The 24,100-nt window shown below is 34.4% G+C and overlaps 1 non-coding gene across 5 annotated transcripts in view; it reads right to left on the bottom strand.

Moving 5' to 3' along the window:
- Positions 1–397: 397 nt before the first annotated feature.
- Positions 398–24,100, bottom strand: part of LOC106623502 (uncharacterized) — a 151,678-nt gene continuing 127,975 nt past the window's right edge. For all 5 annotated transcript variants that reach the window (XR_011397092.1, XR_011397091.1, XR_011397088.1 and 2 more), the window contains exons 6-7: positions 20,126–20,277; positions 398–427 (exon numbers count right to left, since the gene is read on the bottom strand). This is a non-coding gene — a transcript (uncharacterized protein). The remainder of the gene's footprint in view (positions 428–20,125; positions 20,278–24,100) is intronic.

A 24,100-nucleotide genomic window follows, 5' to 3' on the forward strand; every position in this document is an offset into this window, starting at 1 on the left:
CGTAGAGGCGTTCGCATATACTTTTTTTTTGCGAAAGTGCACACGGTGGGGCTTTCACTTTTAATTAACTACTTTTTAATACGCGCAGTTTTTCAATTAAAACTTTATTTCATCGAATGTGTGGAGGGGGTAATTATATTAAGCGCGTGTAGAAAACAGTTCTTATTAGTAAAAAACTTTTGGTGAGCAAGATTTTAGCCAATTACGGCAGCCAAATTTAGTTTCAAATTATAAAAATCACAAACGTTTGGGGTATAAGTACGTTTATATCTTCCAATGTCAATATGAAACTGCAAGTACTGTTATCTCTCACACATTCGTATGACCGCTTTCATCAATCTAGGTAAAATTTCAATTAAAACAATCAATATAAATATAAAATATTTTTTTTACTCACTCACTACAAAGTCTAGTTTTAAGTTCAGTGCTGTAAATAGAAGATAAGATAGTCTGTTAGTGTTTAATAAAATTACACATGAACTACATATAATTCATAATTTTTTTTAATTTTAGATATAAACTTTCATACATCTGCATGCCATATAAACAACTATAGCAAAAATTTGAAAGTCTCCAAAAAGTGGAGACTTGTGAAAATGCGTTTTTTTTTAGATATTTTGGTGTGTTTGAGAAAAGCACTGTTAAAATAGTGATTTACACTAAAAACAAAAAGTCTCCACTTTTTTAAGTGTTATGAAAAATCTATATTTTTAAAGGTACGCCTTACTATGAAATATTTGTTTGAAATATTTTAGTTTTTTAAGTTTTTGAAAGTAGTTATTGCTATATATGAGGGGTTTTGTGTTCTATTAAACTAATGCGCTATTTTGATTCACTATAATTCAATTCTATTTTTACTGTCAATATTTTTACTGTCAGTTACATTATAAAAATACATTTCTATGCAGATATACACACACCAAATTATTTCCATTGCAAAACCAGCTTTTTTATATTTTTCAGAATTTAAGTGATTTTCAAACAATAGACTTAGACACTTGATTTCCTATTAACAACCACATGTCATTACTTTCAATTGATTTTCACCATTTATCAAGTACGCCAATCAAAGTGCAAGTGTTTGCTAAACTAGAAAATATCACACACTCACACAAACATACACAGAGTACTTTATGAAATTACTAGTTAGCGCTTACGACTGCCAGTATCAACGCCAACAAGAGGCGTCAATAATTGCAATCGCTGCCAGACAACAAATAACACAAATCATTCATCAATTTTTACGATTAACAAGTTTTTATTGGCGAATGCAATTCGCAGCTTGTTATTCACTTACATACAAACACACGAGTATGGCTGTGTATGTGTGTGAATAGTAATGATGGCTGTGTACGGTTCAGCAAATTCGACCTGTTTGCCATTACTTGTGGCTGCAGCGGACCAACTCTATGTACGTACGTCAGCAAATACGATTTTCTTAGAAACAACAACAACAATATCAACAGTGCAGTTGGGCCACCACTTAACCGCAAAAGACGACTATGGTCGTCAGACAGGAAATCGATTCTGTGGCTGCATAGATGAGAATATTTATTTGAGTGGATGCATGTATGTGTGTGTGTCTTGCGAGGACAAATTCAACGCGCAACAGGCAAATTGGCATTGCTGAGGCGGCTGCATATCACCGCCGCAGTTAACAATTTGCCAATTGCGGAAAAGCATTTGCGCAAGTCACTTGCGTTGGAAGCTGACTGCCTGAAATGAAATTTCATATTCGCTTGTATATAGGTATGTATGTATATGTGTTATGCAAATGCGTAAATGTATTTTCCATTTTTATTTTTCGCGTTTTAGTGTGCTGTTCTGCCGCGATTTTTCGCTTTTCAATTTTCGCTTCCATTAAGCGTGTAATGGAGGGCAAAACCGCAAAACGGAAGTGGAATTTCTGCGCATGTGTCAATTACATGTCAAATGGGAAGCCACTGCTTCTGTTTGTTTTGTGATGAACACTTTTTTCGTTACTTTTTTATTTGGTCTATGAAATATTTTTTTGATTTCGTGCTGTTTTAATTTTTGTAGATTTGCGTCGCAAACAATTGCTGCAGGAAATGAAGTCGTTTCCGCTGTGAAATAAAATTTGCAAAACATTTTTGATTGGCGCGAAATTATTCTTGTGTGTTTGTGTTAGTTCAAGTAAACAAGTTATTTATATGGAAATGAGTGTGGCAAATTTTTTCGAGGAGCTTGAAATGGGAAAGGAACTGAGTTTTCATTTCTTAAAATTATTCAGAAATTGAAATCAGAAACTTTTTAAATTCTAGGGATGTTAAGTTATTTAGGCTTAGTGAAACAAAGTCAAATCAGTTATTACGGAAGAAATATTGTACAAGGCAAAATAGTTTACAAGTCTAACACGAACCACTTTCGGAAAATTGAGACTTCAAAAATTATTGAAATTATACATTCTTGGTGTTTTAAAAACTTGAGCTTATTAATCATTGAGGAATATAGCATTAAAAATTACTCACAGACATAACATGATATAGAGACCGAGTTTATCGCACACAATCTTTCCAATTAACTTTTTATAAACACTACTCATAAACACCGAGTTTATCCTTCAAAAATTTTCTCTTAACTTCACAGGAACACTCGGTTCTTTGCGTTTATAAAAAAAAAACACCTCAATAACTATATTTGACAGTTTTTTATAACCGAGTTTGTAACACAAAGAGAGAGCAGAGAATTTTCCCATGTCGAAATAGAAAAAAATTTCGATTGATAAAAGTAATGAAAAAATTGTCTACTAGATGCCTATGTGTTCAGTAACCTTAAATGGCTGAAGCTTATAATCTACCGGGTCTGAAATCATACCGTTGACTTTAAAATTTTTAAATCAAAACCCAAAACCCCTCTAACAATTGTCATATGAAAAAGAATTAGTACAAAGTTCCACGGCCCTGTTTAAAATAGAAAAATATTTTCGATTCGTCAAAATTCGAGAGTTAAATGAGCCAATCATGTGCGCTTTTGTATCGAAAAAATTTCTTTTTTGTATCGAAATCTGTTTTGTATTTTTTAAAATTAATTTTAATTATAAAATTTCATAGCACTGCATGACAAATAAGCAATTAGTGCATAAACCGCAAGTCTCCAAAAAGTGGAGAGTTATTAAAAATGCGTTATGTAAGATATTGCAAATTAACTTCAAGACAGAGCTATTATTATTAATGTTCATGGCTCAAATAAAAAAGTCTTTATTATTGGAGAGTCACGAAATATTTATAAACATTTTAATTCACATTTCACGAATTTATAGTAAAAATAAACGCAGTAAGACATTTTTTGATTCGCTATTATTTAGTTTTTTTTTTTACTGGCATTACCAAATTTGTTGACATTAAAGTAGAAGTAGGTGACAATCAGAATCATATCCTTTGAAAATTAATAATATATTAGAACTTAATTGAAGGTACTGTTGTTGAATTTATAAGATTTCAAAATTACTGCTTCCAAGTATATATATATATATATATATATTTCAGTAACCACTTACTGCTTCAGTTTTTTTTCAAAACCGTAAATGCCACATAGTAGCAATTACTGTCTAAAATGAAAAGTATTCGGCATTATTATTTTACCAAACACATTTACAAACACACACACGAATTTGTAAGTGCCATTTTATAACCAATTTATTTTCGACATCAATTTTCCATTTTAATGCGTCTAATTGCTTTGTTTATTTCATAAAATTTTTCGGTTTATTGCCAACAAATTTGCCAGTAATGGTTTTTATGAGGTTTTTTGGTAAATAAAATCCCACAGAAAATGCTAATTTGTAATTGCAAAATATTGTTGTTGCAATCGTTGCTAGTCGAACTGTCATTGTAAATTGACAGACATGCAATGGACAACAGATGAGACAATAAAATTGGAAAAGTTAAGGCGCACACTGGCGAGTGATGAGGGGAGTAGGCAACCGGAGGAGATAACGAACGACCGAAGGATGACACTAACACAGAGGCAGCTCGCACATATGTGGAAGCAAACAGTTTTGCTGATTGTCTAAACGACAGTTGTTGTTGTATTGCATATGATTGCATTTGCGGATAACTGCATAAATGAATGGCATTCGATAAATATGAATCAATGTATCTATGAATTTATGTATGGGATTGTATGTATGTGTGTGCACAGTGAGTATAAGCCGCATTATCCTGGCAACAACTGAGATCTCGACCACCGACAGCTGCGCTGCAACTACAGTTAGTGTCTGTTAGGCGCACAGTCAGCCATCCAATCAACTAATCAAAATCATAACCAGCAGCTTTTCAGGCAATCAACTGGGTAATCAGACAAATTTTCATTACACCAATACATACACACACACAAATGCCAGTGTATATGCCTGAATCTGGAATCCAGAGGCAACAGGCCTATTTTGCATGGTTCCAACTGCATTGGCACGTAACAGAATCAGATTAGGCTTGCAAATATAAAATTTAACTGTATTTAACTGTATTTACATATCCAAATCTGGTATTTATGTGTACTTAGATGCTTTGGTAATTTTATTTGTGGTTGCTACATTTATTGGCACTTAATTCGTTTTGATTTTTAGTCAATTTGTCTGGTCGGCTGCCTGCTGTGCAGTATTAGTGAGCTGTTTGGATAATAATTTTGCCTTTGTTTAGTGTAATGGTCTCGTGGTTGGGTGCATAAAATTAATTATAAACAAGAAAAAACGTTAACTTTGGTTACACCGAAGCAAAATACCCTTCACGAATAAAGGAATAAAAAAGTTTCCACACAAGAATTGGATTTTGATCGTCTGTATAATATAGAATATTTGAGGGTTTGTATGACAGCTATATGCTATAGTAGCCCGATATAGGCGGTGCCAACAAATGAGCAGTTTCCTGGAGAGAAAAGGACGTGTACTAAATTTCAGAGCGATATCTCAAAAACTGATGGATTAGTTTGCGTATACATATAGACGGATTTACGGATATTTATATACATATATATTTTATAGAGTCTCCGATTAAAGAAATGAAATTAAATATCTCCCGCTCAAGACCTTCTAATTCTTCTTCCATTTACCTGACGAAAGTGCTTAATATTGAGAAATCGAATAAAGTACATTTGTGCAATCATGAAAGCATTTATAGAATGAGCACCGACAGGTACGGAGAACGAAAGTTCGATCAACATATGACTAGCATCAATAAAAACACAAGATATAAAAAGCGAAAGAGAAAGTGGTTAAATTGATACAGACTGGATTATCTCTTCAATAACCTACAGCCAAAACGACACTATCAATTTAAAAAGATTACTCAAAGCAATTGAAAGACACTAAATATTTTCCAAAGACCCCAGTAAATAGGCTCCTAATTAAAAGAAAAGGACAACAGGAAAATGTATCTTCTAGATTGCACGACCCCAGAATCCTCAGAGGTAATAAATCTGGAAGAACTGTTGGAATACAGTTTTAAAAATGAACTATTTTATTTTCAGCATCAATTACGAACTGATCAACCTCTGGTGATGGAACCGTAGGTATGATTCTATAATCTCTTTCGAAGCTGCTTAGAAATGACTTCTCTGCTCATATTTCAAGTTGTTTAATTAAATTTTGCGAACTATGTCGTCGTTTACTCTAAAATTCCTTCTAATCTTACCGACACAGTCAAAGAAATATGCCTTTGAGAGGCGGAAGTACTTTGAATTTTGTGTAGCCAAGATAAACGATGAGGGAATGTATACTTTGGTAAATCACTCCAAGTAGCAGTTATTTTTTCATTATCAGCAAAGGATCTCTGCTTTTTGAAGCCTCTCATTATCAGTTTTCACGTTCGTTGAGAAAGATGTTGAGATCAAAAGAAAAGTAATGCCTTAAGCATAGACTTCTTTTCATTGCATTTTTCGCCAAACTTTTCTTATAAAGAAACTGTTAACACTTATCAATCAATACATTAATCTCTCTCAATTCGCATGCCAATCAATCAAAATTCGCTCGCAGTTCAATATTAAACGCACGACGTATTCGCCACGCCCCATTCTCATGTGACCATAGAAATAATTTTTTTTTACAAAATTTGACGCGCTCATAATTATGCGTACAAATCGATTTGCGACAAATGCAATTTCCTCCAAACAAAAATCGGGTTACTCTAAATAGAAATAGAAATAATTTCCTGCTGGTTCTTAAGTATATTTTGCTTTTATTTTCATTGCTTGCGCTAATTGTCCTCTACACCCAAAATAAATATTTATTTTTGTATGGAGCATTAGTGAGTGTGCGGGTCTAAGGACATTTGTATATGCCAGCATTTTTATTTAGACAATTTACAGACAGCTGTTAAATGAGATTTTCGCAGACTGAAGGGAAAAAAAAGAAAGAGAAAAGGACTTTAGGTATACGAAATGCAATTTGAGACACGGCAAGGACAATGGAACGATTCATTTTAAATGGCACGAAAGCGGATATTCAAGTGACACTTTTTCTATAGTCAAACAAAGCGACAGGCAAAACACATAGAGGTATATGGGTTTGGTAGAAGAAGAAAAAAAATCCCGAAGGGATATGTTGTGAAAGCGGCTGAGTGAGAAATCTACAAGAGTAGCAAGGTTTGTGAATTTTGATAGACGCTTCATTCAGCGGGATTGCTACAAAATTTCATTTAAAAATATATTTGAGAAATCTGATGTTTTGTAAGGTGAGCAATATGTTAAGGAAATTAGAGAATTCGAGTGAAATGAGAGAGAGTTCAAGAAGGTGACAGTGAATTGATGTTTGACGCGTCTGCGGTGGGTTTTCGCTGGGAATCAGAGGGTGAACCACACACCGTTATCTGGGAATTGCTGTGTGCTCTCGATACATCTAACGGCATTGATTAAGTACTGCCTTTATGAGGTGAAGAATGAAAGCGGAAACAGCTGTAATTATTTATTTCATTATAAGTTGAATTGTTTTTGTAAGGAATAATTGCAATTCAAAATTTCTTTGTGTGTAATATATTATGTTTCTTTTTTGCTTGGTATGTACTAATCTCCGTTAAGGTGTGAAAGTGCAGTAAGCTGTAAAAACAAACGAAGATATGTATAAGCAAACATAAATACATGTCAATCAGAGTCGATCGAGCAAAGGCTGGGAAAGGTGTGATGGGTAGCTGTGACAAACCTGATAATATATTTATTTTTTTATATCTTTATTTGCTTTAAGCGGTTGCTTGATTCAGCTTTTGTTTTTACAATTATTATATATACATTTTTTTTATTCTTTTTTAGTCTTTTGTCTCTCACTAATTGAATTGTTTATTCTTTGTCTGGGCAAGAATGATTGCCTCACATACTTATATTTTTAGCGCCTTGCTAAGTGTCGCATTTAAGTTTTGTTTAGTCTACGCTTTGACAGCTCTGAGAAAAATTAACGATACAGAATAATTCAAAAAAAGATGATTTTAAAATTTTCTGGAGGAACGGTTGAGTATTAAAAATAACTTGATAAAAGCGTAGAGTGTAGCTATCAAAACAAAAAAAGGGGGTGAGTTGTGAAAATTCACTTAATTTCGAAATATATAAAACATAAAAAAAATATTTTTATTAAAAATTTGGAAATTTTTCTCAATTATTTAATTCAGAAGTTCAGATCGATATCTCAAAAACTGAGGCGCTAATTTTCGTGGCAAATTTTATGTCAGCTGTCATAAAGATATCAATTGGATGTCAGATGGAAGCTGTCAAATGGATGGAAGGGTCTATCTTTTTTTCTCACTATTACGAATATTGAGCTAAACGTATTTTACCAAAGAAATGCTAAATTGAACAGTACAAAGTACTTTGATGAAAAAATGTGCATACTACAATAGATTTTTTGACATGTGTATAAAATTATGTAAGAAGCCAGATATTGGCAGTCTAGGGATTTGAAAATGGTAGCGATCAGATGGATGTAAGTTGGTAGCTTTCAAATATAATATGTAAAATGATAAATCTCAGATGTTAAATATCTATGGTCGCTATCAAATAAAATTTTTTGGAGATAAGAGCATCTTTCGAGATACAGTCGGTTTTACGAAATCGGAAAGCATCTGGATTTTTATACAGCCTAAGGTTGTCAACTCGGTGGTATTCCAAGAAATTATTTTTGGAATGCCATAACCAGAACAACAGTACACTTTTCCATCCAAAATGAACATACTCCTTCGGTACGGAATACATGATTTAAAGTAATCAGTGTAATACAAAAAATAATATATATGTCTTCCGATAACAAAAACAAAGAAACAAAAAGTTTCTGTAGAAAATAAAACCAAAAGACAAACGAAATCCGGCCGAAAATGTGAGTCACGTACAACATTCTGTGCCCGGCCATGCAAATGAACCAATAACAAACAGGAGACTTTGCGGAGAAAAAAGTGCTGAGCAGAATTTTTTGTTTAAGCGAATTTTTCTTTTTTTTTAACATTTGTATTTGCGACGAATTGCATTTGTTTTCCTTTTCGTACGGCGCTGTACGAGTACATAAAGTATTACGTACTTGCAACGCACGGCAACAGCAAAATAAAAACACAACAATGTGCGCAAACAAAAAACAGAAAACAAAAAACAAATAAGGAAAAATTAAAATCGTCATTAAAATTCTGTTGGCGTAGCAGAGGGAAAATTAAAGCGAAAAATACAACAAAATTTAAAGCATTGCAAGCCCGAAACAACAGCAAAAAGAGAGCAAAACCAGAAATTGTTTGCCACTCGTCGTCGCACGTTAAGTGACAAACAATTGAGTGTCACATTTTTATTACACGTTTTATCCTTTTTTGTTTGTGTAACTCCATTTAAATGCCACACGAATTCATTTGCTGCAACAGTTAAATTTTGCTTTTCCATTTGCTCCCATTTCCCTCGTACGTGATGTGAAAATTCACAGAAATCAATAATTCGCTTAAAATTGCTATTGCCAAACACATTTGTGCTGTTGAAAATTTAATGAGCAGCAAATTTGCGTTAGTATAAATGTTTAAAACCACTTTTCCCCCAATTCAGCTATTAAATTGTTGAAATATGCTCTGGTGACTCATTGTGTGGCGCGTTGCATGAGTTTTCCCATGTGTTCGCAAACCTTTTGCCTAGCTATTTATGAATATGAGCTTTTAAAGCAGGCGGCATACATAACGGGAATGAAACAAAATCAAGTCGAAATTGATGTTTTCGGGTCAAAAACTTTTTGACCTTAAAGTTCAGTAAAATGGAATCCATTATTAATCCAATATATGGCTTTAGGAATCTGTATCTCGCGTCGCATAAGAACAAAAGTCCATTTGGAACCATTTAAATAAGAGTAGATGTAAAAAAGGCTCGATGTTTATGCAAAACGTCACAGGGATCGAATTCCCGTCTATGAATATCTACTGAGAGGCAGCAAACTCGATCCATTTCTAAAGCGGGTGTTTACTGGTGCTAAAAATGGGTCACTTACGGCAACGTCAAGCGAAAACGGTCCTGATAGAAACGCGGTGAGTCTGAAGGATGCAATCACCCAGAAGCGAACAGCTTTCGCAAATAGAAGAGAAATTGTGTTCTAAGATAACAACGATAATCACTCGCCGGAAGCTCCGAGAAGCGGTATACGGAATAAGGAAGGACTTAATATAGAATGATCGCAATGTGCCTGAGTCCAATAAAGATTTACATAACACATAAATGTTACAAAGTAGGTAATATGTCTCTGTTGAAATGAATGAGGCTAAGACCCACTGTGAGGATTATCAGCTTTTTTTTCTCTAAGTGTAAGCAGAAAATACTGAGTGCTACGCTGCTGCGGTACCAGCGAAAAGGCAAACTTAGTCCAAAAAAGTTTTGGGATGAAACTGTCGTAATCCTTCAAAGAGAGAAAACGAATGAGGAAAGACATCGGAGACTGGAGTTTCTCAGTTTATTTATTATATATTGGTATGCCATGAGTCGTGCAACATCTCTTAAATTTAACTTTAGGACAAGGAGAGAGGGATCTACAAACAATGGATGCTTAACTTCACGATGGACAATTTGATTACAGAACTTGATTTCAGTTTCATTAAAAATATATTTTTAAAAAATAATCAAAATATTATTAGTTAAAAATGTTTTGCTGTATTTTTGCTACAATCCGTAACCACTCTAAAATTTAAAACATATAAATATATATATCAAAGCAAGTCATCATTAATCTGAATATTGTATCAGGGATTCTTCACTGTAAATCGCATGAAAAAAGTTAACAATAATTTATTTATGTCCATTTGTGGTTGCTGCAAGACATCCTTCCCGCACTTATCACCCCAGCTGAATAATTTATTCAATACTTATGAACAATATATTCCCAACCACACACGTCGCCGAACATGATTCTTATTAGTACGACCAAGATGTCCCGAGCGTACTCAAATTTCACATTCACATTTCACTGCGACCCTTTTTCGTGGCTCCAACGACTGACAATTCGTCGACATACAAATGCACACATATATACAGAACCTTATAGCACCCACATTTGTGTCAAATGCTTGAAAGCAAGAAAGCAAACTTAGGCTTATGCAGAGACATGGGGAAGAAGCGAAGTTTCATAAAATGCATTCAAATGATATTTGGACTCTTAGAGCCAAGAGTTGAGGTAACATGAGCAACACTCGTACTTATTATCTGATTATATTTTGTATACCATTCATTTGTATGTATTCTATAGCAGCAGGCTGCCATAATCACACGCTGAACTTTCTCGAGTGATTAAGCGACAGGGTTCAGGGTTATTGTTTTTCATTATCAACGAAATTGCATCTATTTTCATAAACACACACATTTTTTTTTCAATGATAAGCCAAAGGAAATATTATAAGCTGAAAAATAATAATATTTCAACGAAAATAATCATAATCTCAATCTTTTACTGCCCACCAAAGCCCATACTGAGGCAATGGAAATCAACAAGAAATTGTTGCGACAGCTTAGACTCCAGCTTGATTTTCATTGAGTATTTGTTATACGCCTTCCCCCATTCCCAATATTTTATCTCCTCTTTTTGTAGCTTAACATTTTTCTTCAGCATAATTTTTTCGCTTTTGGAGCCTTTGCCTCACAAAGGCTTGTGGTAGAATTAATAAAATTCTGGGAAGAAAAAATAATAATTTCGTTGACAAAAACTGCGTTCTCGATGTCCACAGGCGATAATATTGCAATTTGTTTATATTTTCTCTGCATTTTTACGTAATTCTTTTTGCTCAACTTTTTCTTTCAGCATTTATGAATTCTTTTTGCTGTTGTTCTTTTTGTTGTACTACATATTTTAATTTATTTGATTACGTTTGTCTGTATATTGAATTGCAATCTTTTCGTTTGGGTCGACGTTGGTCAGTGTTGCGTTAAGGCAAAAATGTTCTGGCAGAACCATAGCAGTAACCCTGGATCTCTTAAATATGGAACCCAAAGCGTCGGTCTTGAAAAGGCAAAGGCTGTCTTCACTCTTAAGGTTTTAGCGAATCGAACAAACAAATGGAATAAATTCAAAGATATAAAAGAAGTTATACAACTTTAATGAGTTATGTTTTAACTCAAACGTAGCGAACAGTAAAGTGGCGAATCGAAGATATTTCAAGTAAACTCGACAGTTTAATTAAACCGAGGTTAGTATTGCGATTTTACACAGGTTTGATTTATACTTCTATAATTATTTAGCGATGGTGTCACAATATATTAACAGAAGCTTAAGAATAGTTTAACGGTTCCGTCTCACATCCAATCTTTTATAAATTGGGAAAATATCTTAAAATACTGAGGTTAAAAGAAGAAGAGACTATGTAGCAACTTTAATGCGAATGCAAGGCTTTGTATAGGAAAATAATCACAACTATCAGCCGAGGGTTTCATGATGATATCTCGGAAGCTGCGTTGAATATCACTATTTTGAAGCAGCTGAAGCACTGAGCTGACGATTCCTCAGTGGGGTTTAATTTATTCTACACGAAAAGAAGCAGAGAGTTAAGCACATAAAGTACATGTATCTCAACTCAGCAGGATCTCTGTGGAAGATCGATTAAAGTAAAGAGGAAAGACTCCGAAGACTTGACTGACATCTTGGTCGATAAAAGAAAATGAAATATTCTTCCAAACTGATCTCAAGTCTATCTCCAAATATCCACTAATGCTATTAGTAGGCCTTCGTTGTGCTAAATAGAATCTCAGGAATAATACACTAACCAAATGGTAGCGATTTTTGACGATAAGGGAAAAAGAAGAAGCTAAGAGCAGAGGAAAAAGAGTGTAAACTATATAGGACTATAAGGTAGCCACAAAAAGATAATGTTGATACCAGGTAAATATATTATTTTAATTATTATTATATAATACTTCAAAGTTGGAATCCGCAGTGTTAATAAGAGCATAAGCTCCAAGTAAACTCAGTGAGAATAAAAATAGCTAAATATTGAAAAGACGTTAAACTAGTCAGACTACACATCTGACTTTTTCCAAGATTTAATCGGAAATCGAAACCGCATTCCCAGCTCAGCAACAGCTATACCAAAACCAAATATGTGCAACATCCCTGCCGCTGTGCGCCACAAAATTGTCACCGCAGACAGCAATTAATAACCCATGTGTTGTTTGTTTTGTAATTTTTATGAACACTTGTGTTGTTGTGTGTGCAGCAACAATTTGTTATTGCAAAGCCATTTATTTGCTGTTACACGACACGTTTACATTTTTGACGCCTGCGTCTCGGTGCGCATGCGCGCGTTTGTCTGTGTTTGTTTGTTAGTGCATTTCGATAATTTCATTTGAATTTTCATTAACTGCCTGCAACTGCGCGATTCCTTTCTTTGTGGCAATAACAAACATTTGTATTCGTACGACAGATTAATGTCCCATAGATGCCAAAGATAAACGGCGGTTGCGCATGTGCAGCGCCCAAGCGACGAAACCGAATGAAGTATCGAACAGTGCTTAGATACGCATCTTGCTGCATCAATCTTCGCGTTGGAGAGTGCTTGTGCGTACACATACTTATTTGACTGACTAAGGCAACAACAGTCGTGCAATAGATATGCCGGTTGGTAGGATCATGTATATATATATATATACATATTTATCAACAATCTCTCTTTCGTTTTTGTTGTTGTTTATATCTTTTTTCTTCCAAGTACTTGCACATGTGGCAGCAGCAGGTAATATTTAGCGTCTTGCCTTCCTCGCATCCTTTTCTCGGTGCGTCTTGAGTTAATGAATGGGTATTGACTTCACAGCGCGTCGCCTGAAGTTGAGCCATACTTCAAGTTGTTGCTGTTGTGCCTGTGCGCCTTCGGTTGTGTAAAATATAAATATTTACAGTGAAACAGCAGGGCGTTTTGTCGTTGCGTATTTGTACAAACAAGCGCTTGTGCACAAGCATACACACATGCATATACTTGTACATAGGCATACACATGCTTGTACTACATCAGAAGGCTACAAAATATTTGTTCAAGGGATATTCATTTGTTACTAAGTATCGATCGGCTGCAGCGCATATTGCGCTGTCTTGAATATACGAGGGCGGTCAATTAAGTACTAGGTACAAAAGAAAAACAACAGTTTTTTGAAGAATGGCGATTTATTTCTCAACATAGGTTTCGTTCAATGCACTGGGACCAGCGGTGCTCTAACCTCTTGTAATCCGTCTGGCGGTCTGTAAAGTAGACGTCCCTTCTGGCAATAACCTCCTGATTTAACTAAAGTTTTTGATCAACTAGTGAATTTTTCAAGTTTGGATACAAAAAAAAAGTCACTCGGCGCAATACTAATTCGACCAATTTGGCCTTGGATATGGAGGAGCTGTAAGCCTCTTATCTTTTTTGTACGTCAAAAGGGATTCTTTATCCGGTAGTGGACGTAGATTACACCTTCTAAATCGACGAAAACTGTGATCAACACCTTTGTGGTCTGTTGGACAGTGTTCGCATTCTTCGTAGCAGATTTGCAATGCGAAGTCCACTATTTCAACCAATTGAAATCAATTTTATTGGTCTCCGGTGGGTTCAAAACTGCAAACACCCCTTCGGAGCACAAAATACTGGTATGAAGGGGCTACCTGGGAAAGGCATTAAAAAAAATTTGAATGCTGGCCATTGAAAAAGAAGAATCACCATATACAGATAAACGCTTGTTGATATCATTACGCGATTGCCTTCCAAAAACAAGATTTGAAACGTCGATTGACAGATTTGTAGATTTTAGAAAAATATATACAGAAATCGCCCGGTTCCGCAGTAGGTCAATACAAAAATAGGGGTCCTATTCGCATAAAATTTTAACCGTAGAATGTACGACACGTTAATATAATTCTCTTGCTATAATGGTAACATCTGGCAGTGAAGCTAAGTACTTATCATGCACTCTCGTAAGCATTCGTATCGCATGCATCTGCTGCTTTCTTTGCCAAACTACCTTTAAGGCATGTATTTCAAGCAAGAAAAAATTTTAAGATACTCATATTTCCCTTCGACTTTATTAATAAATACTTAAAAATTAAAAAATCTTGATTTCAAGCTCAAGATATCATCAAGCTGCCTTTGTCCCTCGCGCCTATCTTTGTGCTGTTTTTGTGTTCTTTGACTCATACATATTTATTACTCACAAGCTCGTATCTTTTCTTTGTTTGTTGGTAATTGCATCTTCAACGAAAACAAACGAAGGAACAGGCGAACACTCATTAAACTCGTTAAATGTTTAAAAAATCGTTGATTTGTTGCGTTTTGAAGGATTCAATAAACATTTACTTTGATTGCGTGCATGTAGTTTAAGTTATAGTGGTGAGCAGAGGAAATATTCTTACGGGAGTAAATTATAGCGAAAGACATCGATGCGTCAATGGTGATCACGTGGACTGATAACAGGCGGTATGGCATGGGTCGAAGCAAGGAAAGTAGTTTTTTGTTTAATTAATAATGTATGAGTATGAGAACTGAATTTTTTTCTAAGATTTCGTTAGAAAATTCATTTTAATATTTTGTATGGGAAATTTTTACGTAAAATTAAAAAAGGTTTATGTTAAAGAAAATACTACATTTTATGATGTTGCCATTGGCCAAAACAGTTTTTAAAATAAATATTGGGAAATAGGATTTGAAAAAAAATAAACAAATTTTCACAATAAAGTTGCATTGTGGCAAAATTTTTTTTTTATAATTTTTATATTATGTTTTGAAATTGTGATTTGAAATCATATATACTAATATCAAGAGTTTTTGAACTGTTTGGATGAATGTTTATTAGGTAAATATGGATATTTTTATGTTAGAGAAGTAGAATTGCCACTCTTACCCATCTCGCATCGCATTTTTTTGAGCTACAAAGGCAGTTTGATTCTAAAAAATATTTTATTGCTGCATTGCCATCTGACTATGATTAAAACTTTTTTGAAGACAATCGAAAAAATCTAAATTTTAGAAAGCAATACTGATAGTAAAAATCGGAAAAAATGTTACCTCTTTTATAAAAAAATAGTTAAGAATTTTAATAAAACTGTGAAAAATTATTATTATATATGAAAATATTTTTAAACAGCCCAATACTGCGATAAGAATTCGAAAAATTTTATTTTTAAGAAAGTATTATTTGAAATATGTTATATAACTTTATAATGTTGCCACGTGATTTAAAAATTATTGTTTTTGTTTTGGCAGCCAGCAAATCAAAGAACGTGTCATTCGTTCAGTTCAATTGTAAATTAATAAATATTATGGCAAATAGTCAGTAGCATAAATTTTCACAAGGTGTGGTAGCTAAACCGAGCCATAATAAAGCATACCTACCTAATAAATGTTAAGAAAATTCAGTCATAAATACTCTACATTAATTCTTAACTAAAAATCCAAATGTTTTCCGAAACGAAAAATATCACATCCTTATCAACCATTGTATCTCAGCGTTTACAAGCACTTATCAGTACCTTGTCTTGACAATTTGATTTAGTCGTAGATTACCTGCCGAGCTTCTATTTTCTTTGAAATCAGCACTTCATTTTATGTGTCATACATACATAAATATGTATGTAAGTATTCAAGTAGTCAGAGTGCAATGATTTTCCACAGCTAACCCCTGCATTGAGTACCTTACTACAAGTAGCTTACCAGCTGCAATCGTTCGGCGTGTTCATCGTGCGCTCACAAAATGTATGGCATATTGCGATAATGTTGACAGTTAGTTGGGTCGATAGATCGCACTACTCGTGAGATAGCGTCAAAATTAATATACATACAAGCACATACATAGGTACACACAGTTGACATTCGTTTGACAGACAGCTCGCCTAAAACTGTCAACGTCGAACAAACAAACGAGTAGCGAGCAAGCAACACTTATTGTCACCACTTTTCAATATTCTTATTTTGTTGTCAGATATTGATGGAAAGGTAGACCAAAGCCCCAGCGCCTGTTGGATGCGCTGAATTGGATACCTTTGGGGCGAACAATGTTTGCACACACGACTACATACGATGGTGTCTGAGTCTGAGTGACAGTCCGCGTTGGTTGGTTGGTTTGTTGTCTGTCAAGCTCAGTTGAGTCCCTTAATTTCAGCCACTAGTGATGAAGGTGCAAACGTAGCGCTTACCTACGCCGCGTGTTTACACAATTTTATTTGATTTTCTAGCTGCTTTCTGGCTGATTATCAAATTAGATTAAGATTAAACGAAAATGGGGTGTAAAATAGAGTATACAAGTGTGATAAGGCTGTGTGTGTCCCTTTCGGTTTGGTAGCGTTGTTCTTGTGAATTGAGTTGCTCAGATTGACACTAGTTAAGTTGTTAGCGATAGTGATTTGGTTGTCAGATAAATATAGAAGAATTTATGACACTTTGCTTATATGGTATATATAATTAATATTTTCATTTAGAGATCCATATATTCATTTTGATAAGTCAAGTTTGACGTATCATGAGGACTTTAAAGGGGCTTGCTAAATTTCGAAATTTATAGAAGAAACCTTTACCTATCAAATTTCGAATAAATCGCCAATCTACAAGCATTACTCAGTGAAGATACATAGAAAGTTTTACTAATTCACCGACTATAAATTACTCAGTGAAGAAACTATGGTGAAATGCTTCAGTGCTCAATTTAAATAAATACGTTAAATAGATGCTTGACAAAGTTATGTTATCTTACATTCTATTGCTGAACTAACGGGTTTAGAATAAGAGGGGATATGTTATGTGAGATTCTGATATCGAGGTTTATTATAGTAACCTCCTGCTTGTTGGGTTATCAGTAGTCCGGAATAGTGAAGAAAAATAAATAATTATTATAAATAAAGCTAATGAACTGTCTTATAAGGTCCACACCAACACTAGGGAACTGCTCGCCTGAATCTCGAAGAAGTCTCTAAGGCATAGAAAGAAACAACTGAATAAGAAATGGGGACTTAAATCTCAATCAGAAAGAAGCTAAGAAAAAATATTCAATTCAAAATCTAAGAAGAAGTTGTAAAATTTTTATCCATTTTTGGGACTGACTTTTTATTTGGAAAAGAGTAATAAATAATTGCCAATATTAATGCCTTTTAGCGAATTGTTGCCAACAGCTCATTTTCTTATAAGCAGCGGTTTTTTCAAACTAACGGACTTAGGTACCCCCTATCTTCGATATTCATGAGCACATCCATATATCTTCCGCTACAGAATTGTCATTTCTTTCTTATGCAAGCGTATTTATAATTCAATTCAATTGGAAGTTAAACAGTTACAACTGTTTATTATCAAAACTGCGTGCTCCCAACTTTTTGTACGCGCTCAATGGTTGCATTTGTTGTTCGCTTTACATGAGTTCAAGTTGTCAGACACCTTTTTAAACACATTCATTATATACAGACGAGCAAATATAACCATATATGAACATACATATGTATATTTGTGTATATGGTATGACTTTGGAGAATATCATAAATCTAAATAGTTTTCTTGTTTGTACGCGATTTAAGAGCCCAAAGCAAGCAGTCACAGGCAATCGAAGACGATATAAAGTCAATTGGGCAGCCGCTGGGCCCAAAGACGTCGGCTGTTGTGCAACACAATCAGCGGCAAAAGCAATTTGTATGCCAGCGAAGTAGTGTGCGGAAGTATACATATATGATATAAATATGTATATAAACACATATATGGCGATGCCTATGCAATCCAATGTTCTTTATTGTATTTATTTAAAAGAAATTCACATAAATCAATGCACACTCGAAAAGATAAGCAACAGGCAATACTTGTATTGTAAACAGCAAAAACTACAACAGCAGCAGTAATATCTATATGCAAGACTTTATATTGAGCACAAGAAAATAAACAATCGCAATGTCGTTTCAGATATTGTACAAAAAATTATATATACATATGTACATACATGCATATTAAATAAATTAATGTATATATATATTCTTAAAGCTGTACAATAAACGCTTAAACAGTCAGCGGCGTACACAAATGTACATTTATTGGCAGCGTTATACAATTGAAAAAATGAAAATATGTTAATAATTTATTAGATTGCATATAAATGTTTATAAATCACATAATATGAGGTCGCAGCCAGCGGTGGAAAAAATGAAAGTAGAAAGCAAATGTGTGCAGCAGCTACCAAAGCTTATCTCTCCATACGGCTACCGAATAATTCTAACGGGTAATTATAACCTGAACAGGGTATACTATTAAGGTTGTTACGATGTTTGTAACACTCAAAAGGAAATGTCGGAGCCCGTAAAAAGTATTGTATAAAAATTATCAGCGTTACGCGCTGCGTCGATTTAGCCATGACTGTCTGTCCGTCTGTATAAACGCGTATTAGTTACTCAGCCGAAAATAATCTTTACACCTCATCTAAATGCTTGATCGAGCTTCGTCTCCAATTTCGAAAAAAGCGATAGACCCACAAGTTTTAAGCCGAAGCCTTTCCTATGGAACGAGCGCTAAGAGGAAAAACTGCTTTTGCTGTTTTTCGGTCCTAGTAGTGGGTATCGCAAAACTATAGAAAACTGCTATGTATGTATGTACATATGTATATTAGTGCTTAATCGCAATTAAATTTCACTCAAACTTAAATGCTTTTCTAGAATTAAAGAAAAACTATAAATATGACAGATATATGGTAAAGCGTATTAAAAATCGCAGTAAATATAGCAACTGAGGATTGCGTATACGCCATGTCGTTCTTTGTATGGTGACAACGTATGAAACTTAATTTTGAACAAGCAAAACAAATAGCATTTATGTATGCATATAATATGCTTCATTTATATACATATATTTTTGAGTTTTACAGCAACAACAATTGCCGCAAAAATGCTAGTAAAAATGAAATCTTTTCCTTCCATATTAAAACGCACTTAAAACGATTTATTTGCACGCAGAAGCATTCATTACAATAAGTAGAATATTTATAAACCTTACTTAAAATATACTTTGTACGAAAATACTCGCAACCACTTCCATATCTATGAGCCAAAACAATTAAACCCGAAAAGTATATAACTTGCCGCTTGCAGATTCTTGCGCTGAAGTTTCCCTCGCAGCACTACAGTAAAGCCTTTAATCCCATTTTGCCAGTTTAATTATGTAGTTTATTAAGCGGAAATGAATGAACGCACAAGCATGAGTACAACAACATAATTTACAACAAGCAAAGTGAGTCGAAAAGGCAGCTACTATCCGAGAGTGTTGGAATTTGGGGCAAGCGAAATTAAAGAATGAGCTGCAACAAAGAAGACAAGCAGCAAGCCGAAATTTCATAGCAGCCATTGGTGGTGAGAGAGGCAGCAATCAAAAAATCACAAGTCAGTAGTTGGAAGTTAACGGTAAGTAAGTAAAATAAGCAACGAACCGGGAAGTAACTAGCTGACGCAGGACGAAGTAAGTGCAAGGAGCTTAGATATATACCTTAACTATGCGAAAATTTAATAAATTTGCATGTCAAGACACAATGAAGGCGCAAAAAATTGCCTTACCTTTAAAGGATAAGACAAAGCGATAGGCATGCGAACTTGAAAAGGTAATATAGTGAATATAGGGCTCTGTAAAGATTGCGAAAAAATGAAGCAAGTGTCTTCTTGTTGCACAAATTAAAAAAACAATTTAATAGAAATTCTTATCTGAGCGTGTCAACTTACCGTAGCGACGATTTGATTACTTTTGGTGAGCTGCAAACAACGCGACACAACCGAAAAGAAAATCACAAAAAGAACGAAAAAGCGCAGAAAGGGATAAACGAGCGCAATAACTGCAATGTCTGGTGCGAAGGGGTTGACTGGCTACAGCTGAGCTGTAAAGAGAAGAAAAAGAGAGTTAAATGTTTGTAAAAAAACATTTCTAGCAAATAAATGCAATAATTCACAAAAAACGCATGAATATTCAAGTGAAGTAAATTATGCCAAAAAGGATTTAAGAAATGTAAGACAATCTGCTGTTTGCTTTTATTAGCCGTCGGAGCACAGGGTTCTCAACTAATTTCGTTAATTAAGTTTTGTTGAGAAATAAAATAAAATTTGCATTTTCGTGGCTATTTTTTAACGTTAAAATGAGCCCATAAAGTGGTTTAAATATGTATGAGAAAATGTTAAGTTTTTGTTTAATTTTGGGTTTTCTGTTATAACATTCAAAACGTAATATTAATGGCTACAGTCTATCCTTTAAATAGGATCTAGTTCTAGCTTAACAAAGAAGTAGTTTGGCTAACAAAATTTAAAAAGGATTCTGGGCACTTTTTCGAATAGATAACATGAATGAAGGTTATGATTTTTAATTTAACCTAACCTAACCTATATTTAGTTCGATGTCATCAGAGAGAGAGAAAGAGAGAGAGAGATAAAGCGATCGCAGTTTTTAAGTCCAGTATTAACAAGAACCGAACGTTCGAAGATTTCAAGCTCAAAAGTAGTGTTTTTATGGTTATAACGATTTGTAGTCAAACGAAACAGCAGGCTAAACGACTCCACATCAAAACGATCTCATAAGTGTTTAGCTGTGTGTAAATTGATTTAATAAAGTTATCCTCTGCAACATCTAGCTTCTACTAATATCAAGTTGAGAATAGCGCAAATTGAAACGGATCTAAACAACTACTTATAAAGAAAGGTCTCTCATTAAATAAACCATGGTGAAAATGACAGTGTAGAGTGTCTTACAGTAAAATGCACAAACAAACTGATGGCTTAGAATTCGCATATAACTCTCCCGAAAAAAAGTATGCTTTTTGGCGCTTAGACCGATGAACTTCAGCTTTATATAAGTTGTTTAACCACACCTAAAGCTGGAAAGCACTTAAGAACATTGATGAATATAAGCTGTTAAATATGCGATTCATAAAATACTTGATATACCTTTAAAGTCAATAAAATTTACCACATTTAATTTATAAGGGGCAATTACACTCTCCGTTATGCAAGCATTTTACTTATTTACCTTTTTCTAATTAATTCTACTTTTAACTTTCGCACCTCATCTGAATTTCAAACCAAATTTTTTAGTTCATTGTTCTTTGGCCACAAAATTGTTTAATATTTTCAATACGTCTCTCTGAACTCTTTCTACTGAATTTTTGTCGCTTCTGCGGCATTTTTTTCTACACAATACTCTCGTTCTATTAATTTGCACATGCAACCATTAATTTACCGCTGTGATTTACAATACAAAACTAACAGTAGGAAAAATGTGTACTCAGTTAAATTGCATTGCAATCAGCATAAATTTGGAGCAGCGATTACAAAAGAACAGCCAAAACATGCAGTTAAGCGAAAGCCAACACAAAAAAAACTACCGAAATTACTGTTATGGCGCGGTAAGAGCGCAAGGAAGGCGGCCATAGATAGTAAGTAGTGTGCTGGAAAAAAGTTGGATGACAACAAGAAAAAATCTAAAACAGTTTTTCTGGTTTGGTCTCTTTGGTACAAAAATCAGTTTCGTATGAGTGTGGGATAAGATTTTGTTGTACCAGGTAAAATAAGACTTATGAAGAACTCTCCCCCTTTTACTTTCAAAAACTTTTTCAAATAAAAACATGACATAGTCTACATTATGTAAAATTGTATATACTTCTAAAATTGCCTATTAACCAAAATATGTAAAGTTCAGGTATCAATGTGAAAGAGATCAAGGATGGCCATAAAATATCCCTATCCCATAAGTAACCCCTAAACTACCTAAAATGGTTTTCGACGACTGGAAATAGGAAGTGCCTAATATTTTTATTTGAAATTAAGATTTTATTAGAAAAGCGTAAATTTGTTACCGAAAAATTCTTACCATTCAGGGTACCCTAGTACTGAGCGACTAAATTAGATATAAAATTTGAGCCAATGCAATTTAAAATCTGCGTTGCAGACATAAATAGCTGAAATTAGGTCCAGCATTTATTATATAACATATACAATTTTTGATTTATTTTTATTTGCCGTTATTAAATACACTTAAAAACGCATAAATGTCAGAAAAAAAACACATTTATATTTTCGCAAGTAAAATAATGCAATCCATTAATTTCTTTTGCACTGAAATTTCAAGCAGGCACTTTCCACAGCCCATACACTTGAGAGCACAAAGTCGCTCGCCTGCATTCGATCAATGCCTAAAGTGTTCTCACCTCACAGCCATCACTTTAGAAATCAAAACAAATTTAACTCAAATAATGGTGACCTGCAACCGATCAAACAGTCGGGCATCATTGAAAACGAATGAGTTATGATGGCATGAGTGTATGCCACCCACCCGACCGGCATAACGAAATTTCGAAATCACTTATAAACTAAAATTTCATACAAAAGATGCTGTGGCAGTTAAATGGCCAATAATTCTATCAACACATTGCAACAAATTGTGGCACAAATGAGGGGTGAAATGAAGGCAACAATGTAGCACATGCATACACACTCATAATGTGGCAGCAAACAGAGGAGTAAGAAACCAATACGACGACTATAAACAAATGCACAACAAGAGGCAAAGACTCATAGAAGGCGGAGAGGAGAGATGTGGAAGTAGTGTGTATCTAAACATATGCAGGTTTAGTTTGTGTGGCACACGCAGTGGGTTGCTGACCATTCATTGCACGCACACGCAACTCCCACAGCCTCTAATGGCAATAAAATCACTTATGCTGTTGACGCATTGGGATTTCGGGACATAGGGATATACATAAATGCTTGTGAGTCAACTGAGTTAGTATATACTTGTATGTACACATTTGTATATAGTATATGGACCATCACTAACATGTGCGCTGCCACTAATTTCAATAAGCATTCACATATTTATATATATAGCCCCATATTTATTGATATACTATACGTTTTTGTTGTAGTACGAGGGCTGTTCAATAACAAATTTTATTACTGTTCTGCGATAAATAGCCCACAAACCAGTGAGTACTCCTAGCGCCTTATGAAGTTTTTCTTTTTTTGTTGTTTTTCTTTCAACTATTGGTATTCTAGAACACCAAAGAAGGTTTGTAAAGATTTTAAGAAATTCGACCATGAACTTTGAAGTTCTCGCTACTTGCGTTTCTCTTTCTGTATGCGTTCGTGAATTCCGAACTATATTGAAGGCTAGCTTGGTAATTTGAGTGAATGATATTTTTTTAGGCTAATGAAAATTTATGCCCGACTCAGCCGAATGATGTTGGCATGACTGGCACTGTCGAAAAGAGATTACGTGACCTGTGGTTCATTTAAATTATGTCTCGTTTATTTGCTGGTGATCGTCAATGTTCTAGGTTCCACCTGATGCTGATATCATAGTTGCGACCCTTCAGAAGAGGTCTTGCGTGCTTGGTATGTTTCAAAAATTGGTAAACATAAAGACCCTCTACTTTGAAAACTGATTTGAAACATAAATTTTGTTTAACCAACTTCCGTTTCTGAGTAGCTGGCTTCAAGTTAATAATTTGGAATATCCTTTTTATTAAGTATCCGCTTTTAAGTTATCTTTTCCAATCCATAAATCTCAATACAGTTGCTAACAAAACCACAAACGTTTCAAACTATCCTCGAATGGGTGGCATATATAAAATGCAACTATGTTCGTACGAGACGTAGACTTGCTGTGTTACCAGAAATTCAAGTGTCGAACCTAAGCCTTTTCATTCTTTATTA

Source organism: Bactrocera oleae, chromosome 6 (genome assembly GCF_042242935.1).
Source record: "Bactrocera oleae isolate idBacOlea1 chromosome 6, idBacOlea1, whole genome shotgun sequence".
Taxonomy (NCBI): domain Eukaryota; kingdom Metazoa; phylum Arthropoda; class Insecta; order Diptera; family Tephritidae; genus Bactrocera; species Bactrocera oleae.